A 5,818-nucleotide genomic window follows, 5' to 3' on the forward strand; every position below is an offset into this window, starting at 1 on the left:
ACAGTGTCTTTTGCCTTACAGAAGCTTTGCAATTTTATGAGGTCCCATTTGTCAATTCTCGATCTTACAGCACAAGCCTTTACAGTTGTATTCAGGAATTTTTCTCCTGTGTCCATATCTTCGAGGCTTTTCCTCACTTTCTTCTCTATATGTTTCAGTGTCTCTGGTATTATGTGTAGTTCCTTGATTCAGTTAGACTTGACCTTAGTACAAGGAGATAAGAATGGATCAATTTTCGAGCCTCCGAGTGAGCCGCCGAGCTGGGTCCCAGGGGACTGGGTGACGATGGAGGAGACCAGGCACCAGGAGACTGGAGAAAGGCAGTGACAGGACGAGGAAGAAAGGGTGATGGCTGGCGAAGGGGTGATGAGGCGGGAGATAGGAAAGTAAGGCAGTAGTTAGGTGCAGGTGCCCACTGTCGATGGGAGAAGGGACATGTGGGGCTGTGTGTGGCGGAGTCTCAGCCCTCTCTGTTCTGCATGCCTAGGTCTGCTGTGCACCGCGCGTAAGCATATGCCGCAGTCCAGAAACCAGTCCAACCCAAGGGGGATGATGAACCACCCTCCTCCGTGTTCATCAAAGAATACAAGTACATCATCCCTGGCATGGAGAAGGTTGATGATGTTGTGAAAAGAATTTTGTCTTTGGAAATGGCCAGTAGGAAAGAGAAGTTAAAAATCAAGCAAGAACAATTGATGAACAAGATTGTGGAAAACCCTGAGGATTCCAGAACCTTGGAGGCTCAAATCATCGCCTTGACTGTCAGGATCCGCAATTATGAAGAACACATGCAGAAACATCGAAAGGACAAAGCCCACAAACACCATCTGCTGATGAGCATCGACCAGAGGAAAAAGCTGCTCAAAATCCTCCGTCAGACCAATTATGATGTCTTCGAAAAAAGATGCAAGGAGCTGGGGGTGGAATATACCTTACCCCCTCTGCATTTCCAGAAGGTTCACCGCCGCTTCCTGGCCAAGAAGGCTCTGTGCATTTGGGTTTACCAGGAGGTGCAAAAGCTGAAGAAGCAAAAAAGGGCCTTAAAAGCTGCTGCAGCTGCTGCCAAAAAACAAAAAAAAACAAAAAACAAAAAAAACAAACAAAAAAAAAAAACAAAAAAAAATGAGGGGGTGCCAGAGAACCCTTCATATGCCCTACCAGAGAAGACCAAAGTGAACTAATAAAGTCTGTTCCCTTGAAGAATGATGGAAGATGGCCTTCTTTTTAACCTGAGAAAGAGGAGTTTATTTTTAATTTTGCTCTGGGATCTCGGAGACAGAGTCCCTGCCATCACCCAGAGGACGCAGTCATAGAAACAGATGCATGGTGTTTCAGAGTGGTGATGTTGGCAGCTGTAGCTGTCTACTGGACGGTCCTAAGGAATGAGGAGGAGTTTACTGGCCAAGAGAAACGGCATTTAGGCAGAAGAAGTGCAAGTTAAAAGGGACAGAAATCTAAAGGCATACATTCAGGGACAGTGAGACTCAAACACTATAACTTTGGCGTTAGGGCTTCAGTCTGTGAATGGGACTCAGGTATATAAAAATATTGTTTGCCAGCCAGTGGTGGAGTACACCTTTAATCCCAGCACTCAGGAGGCAGAGGCAGGCAGATCTCTTGAGTTTGAGCCCAACCTAGTATACAGAGTGAATTTCAGGACAGCCAAGGTTACACAGAGAAACCCTGTCTTAAATAAATAAATTAATTAATTAATTAATAAATAAATAGAATGGATCAATTATCATTCTTCTACATGATAGCAGCCAGTTGTGCCAGCACTATTTTTTGAAAAGGCTATCTTTTTTCCACTGAATGCTTTTAGCTCCCTTGTCAAAGAGCAAGTGACCATAGGTGTGTGATTCATTTCTGGGTCTTCAATTCTATTTCATTTGTCTACCTATCTGTCGCTATACCAGTACCATGCAGATTTTTTTTTTTAATCACAATTGCTCTGTAGTACAGTTTTAGGTTAGTCATAGTGATTCCTCCAGAGATTCTTTTATTATTGAGAAGAGTTTTTGCTATCCTAGGTTTTTTTATTATTCCAGATGAATTTGTAATTTGCCCTTTCTAACTCTGTGAAGAATTGAGTTGGAATTTTGATAGGGATTGCATTGAATCTGTACATTGCTTTAGGCAAGATAGCCATTTTCACAATGTTGATCCTGCCAATCCATGAGCATGGGAGATCTTTCCATTTTCTGAGATCTTCTTTGATTTCTTTCTTCAGAGACTTGAAGTTCTTATCATACAGATCTTTCACTTCCTTAGTTAGAGTCACACCAAGGTATTTTATAGTATTTGTGACTATTATGAAGGGTGTTGTTTCCCTAATTTCTTTTTCATCCTGTTTATCCTTTCTGTAGAGAAAGACCATTGATTTGTTTGAGTTAATTTTATATCCAGCTTCTGCACTGAAGCTGTTTATCAGGTTTAGGAGTTCTCTGGTGGAATTTTTAGGGTCACTTATGTATACTATCATATCATCTGCAAATAATGATATTTTGACTTCTTCCTTTCCAATTTGGGTCCCCTTGATCTCCTTTTGTTGTCTAATTGCTCTGGCTAGGACTTCAAGTACTATATTGAATAGGTAGGGAGAAAGTGGGCAGCCTTGTCTAGTCCCTAATTTTAGTGGGATTGCTTCCAGTTCTCTCCATTTACTTTGATGTTGGCTACTGGTTTTCTTTAGATTGCTAGTTAATTCATTTTTAAAGTTCTAAGGGCCTCTCAGTACAATTGAAATAGGAAAGTAACTAGCAACAGGAAACTGTCCCCTTTGAAGTTTATAGCAAGAATTTAAAGAGAGTCATTAGCATAGTTGTTAGTTTTTTCCAACTCAAATTTACAGTAAGCAAGCCTGCAAAATAAGCCAAAAAGAAGGATGTGACTGGAGTTGAAGTTATTTTAAGGAAGAACCTTTGAATTAGAATTAGTCAATGAAGTTGAAAATACATGTAAATAAATGCAGAGACACATACTGGAGATACACACTTAAATACCTTTTTACTGATGTACACACAGCACAAAAACTTTAAAGATGTCTAGTTTATGTGATTGTAACTAAAGCAGTTCTATTCTGAGATAGTATTTGCTTTTAACAGGGTTTCCTGAAAGTCAACATATTTGCAAAATACATGAGAATTATTTTGTGGAACTTCATGGTATCCTTTTAAGTGGTATGTAAAAGTAAACCCAGTACTTCCTTGAGGTTCTTGATGTTTATAACAAATTAATCTTAAAGATTTAATTCTACTAGGAACTTCAAGAGTGACTGTTACTAATGTAAAAGGTTTGTGTCCAAATTTAGAGCCCTTCTATATGAAGAAATATAGTGAAACAAGTTCACAGTATTTGTGATCTTTCTTACAGTACATGATATGACATTCACCATAAATTTTGAAACATTGATCTAAGGTCACTTCCTTTGAGTATTAACACATACGATAGAGCAGACAGATGTAATGGAAAAGTCTCAAGTTAATAAATCTATAGGTTTGTGATTTTTGTATTGTTAAGATAACAGAGGTGGGGGGAGGGGTATGGGAAACTTTCGGGATAGCATTTGAAATGTAAATAAAGAAAATAAAAAAAAATAAAAGTAAAAAAAAAAAAAAAAGATATGCTATTAAACTTTGGTTTGCAGCCTGTGCCCCACATCAGGGATGGACATCCTTAATAAGTGAATTGAAAGATTCAAATTAAAAGTAGAAATTTAAAAGGAGATTTATTCAGTTTTGTCACTGTGCAAATGCATGAGCAGGGCACAGTAAAGTAACCGAAATGGCCATTTCATGGGTGGTAAAGAGAAAGTTTATTCTTAACAGCCAAGGTTGTCTCTTGGGGATAGCAGAGAGAAGTGATGGAGAAAAAAAATCTCTAGAGTTATAAAGAGAAAGGATATATCAGGAGGAAGGAGTGTGAACTGAACCAGTCTGGGAGCTTTAGGGTAGAGGTAAGGAAAAGAGAGGCCAGGTTAGACTTTGAAATGCATGAAGTGCACTTGTAAATAGGGATCAAGGAAGCCTGGAGGCTAGTATGAACTTTGATATTCTGATAGCTGCCACAAGTATATATCAATGAAAAGTCAAATGCACCCCTTTTGCTGGAGGGAAGAGAAATGACTCCTTTTTTGGAGGAGAGGGCAGCTTGAAGAAATTCCTGAGGTATGGTGACTTTTTTTTCTTTTTTGGTTTTTCAAGACAGGGTTTCTCTGTGTAGCCCTGGCTGTCCTGGAACTCACTCTGTAGACCAGGCTGGCCTTGAACTCAGAAATCCGCCTGCCTCTGCCTCCCAAGTGCTGGGACTAAAGATGTGTGCCACCACGCCCAGCTTGGTGACTTTTATTTAATCACCAGAAATCTATTTTTATAGTCTAGCCTGAGCTTGGACTTGACTTAATTTTGGAGCAAATCAGTGGGCATGCCATTTAGGGAATAAATGGGGTATTCATTTGAAAGAGGGACAAGACAGGCTGAGGGGGCACTACTGGAGGTCTTTGGCTCATTTGGTAACTGGCTTATTTAGGACAAGTGTTCAGACATGGCTTGCATTACAGATTGCTCTCTCTAAGTTCAGTAACAGAGAATCTGGAGTTACTTGGGCTCATTTGCTTTTCCAGTCTAAAGATAAATGCAGTCTTGTATATATGTCCACTATTGGGAACTAACTTCCCAGTTCAAATCAGCCAATTTCATAGTGGGTCCTTTTTATTTGCTTTTTGTAGTGATTGATTTTGATTTTGATTTTCTAAATCTGTCAGTATTGGTCCCTAGTCTTCTAAATCAAGGCCAAATAAGTAAATAACCACAAATTTTAAACCTTATTCAACCAATGTAAATACATGTCAGATGTCATGACTTGCCTAGCCTCTTACAATGCATAAACTATGTATTCCTTGTATCAGAATGATGACCTTATATAGATATATATTTGCCCAAAGATGTTTGAGCATTTCATACTACTACATTGAGAGTTTTGACTCTATTGATCTATACACAGTACTTACATCAAATCAGAGTAAGATTTTTTTTTTAGTTTTTGATGGCTCAGTTAACACTATTAATTGATATTGAGCAACAAACTCTTGTTGTTTTTTTTTCTGCATTAATAGCTGTCAAGCTTAGTCTCCTGAAACATGTGATAGTAATCAGTCCTGTGGACTTTAATGCAAAGATCCTGCTTTGCCTTAATAGAGGTCACCTTGGTGGTTTCACCTACTCTTTTTACCCTACTGGGTCCTTTAACAATTTTGATTTGACTTTCTTTATGCTTAATCAAAGTGTCTGTGCAAAATCACCCAGTTAATGTAGCAGGACTCAAACTACTGTTCTTAAGAATGGTAGCTTGGCTCATGGAAAGCCTCGGGATATTTGGATTTGTGGAAAATTGTTAACATTTTGTTGTTGTTGTTGTTGATTAAAGTGTTAATATCCTCAGGCTATTGCAACGTGTTATCTTTTTGTGAGTCTGAACTGTTTGGCATATGATAGGCAGAAGTAGTTATGCAAATGAATCAATAAAAAAAACAAACAAAAACCTAAGATGAGTTGAGCTTGATGGCACAGGAGCATCAGGAATTCAAGACCATCCTTGGCTATGTAGTGAGTTGGTGGTCATCACGGATTGACCAAAACAAACAAACAATGTTAAATTTAATCTTAAAGGGGCTTCTAGGTCAGTAATACTGTATGCATCTAGCTGCATTTTTGTTGGTGGGGAAAAGGATGTTCTATATAAATGCTTTTGAGACACTGTAACCATAAGGAAGCCTGACCATTGATTCCAAAGTCTCTCTTTTGTCTTCTCCCCTTAAGAT

The 5,818-nt window shown here is 38.8% G+C and overlaps 1 pseudogene; it reads left to right on the plus strand.

Annotated features, from left to right (window-relative positions):
• Nucleotides 1–479: 479 nt before the first annotated feature.
• Nucleotides 480–1,181, plus strand: LOC110314364 (annotated as a pseudogene).
• Nucleotides 1,182–5,818: the final 4,637 nt, after the last annotated feature.

This window comes from Mus pahari, chromosome X, assembly GCF_900095145.1.
Source record: "Mus pahari chromosome X, PAHARI_EIJ_v1.1, whole genome shotgun sequence".
NCBI classification, from domain to species: Eukaryota; Metazoa; Chordata; class Mammalia; order Rodentia; family Muridae; genus Mus; species Mus pahari.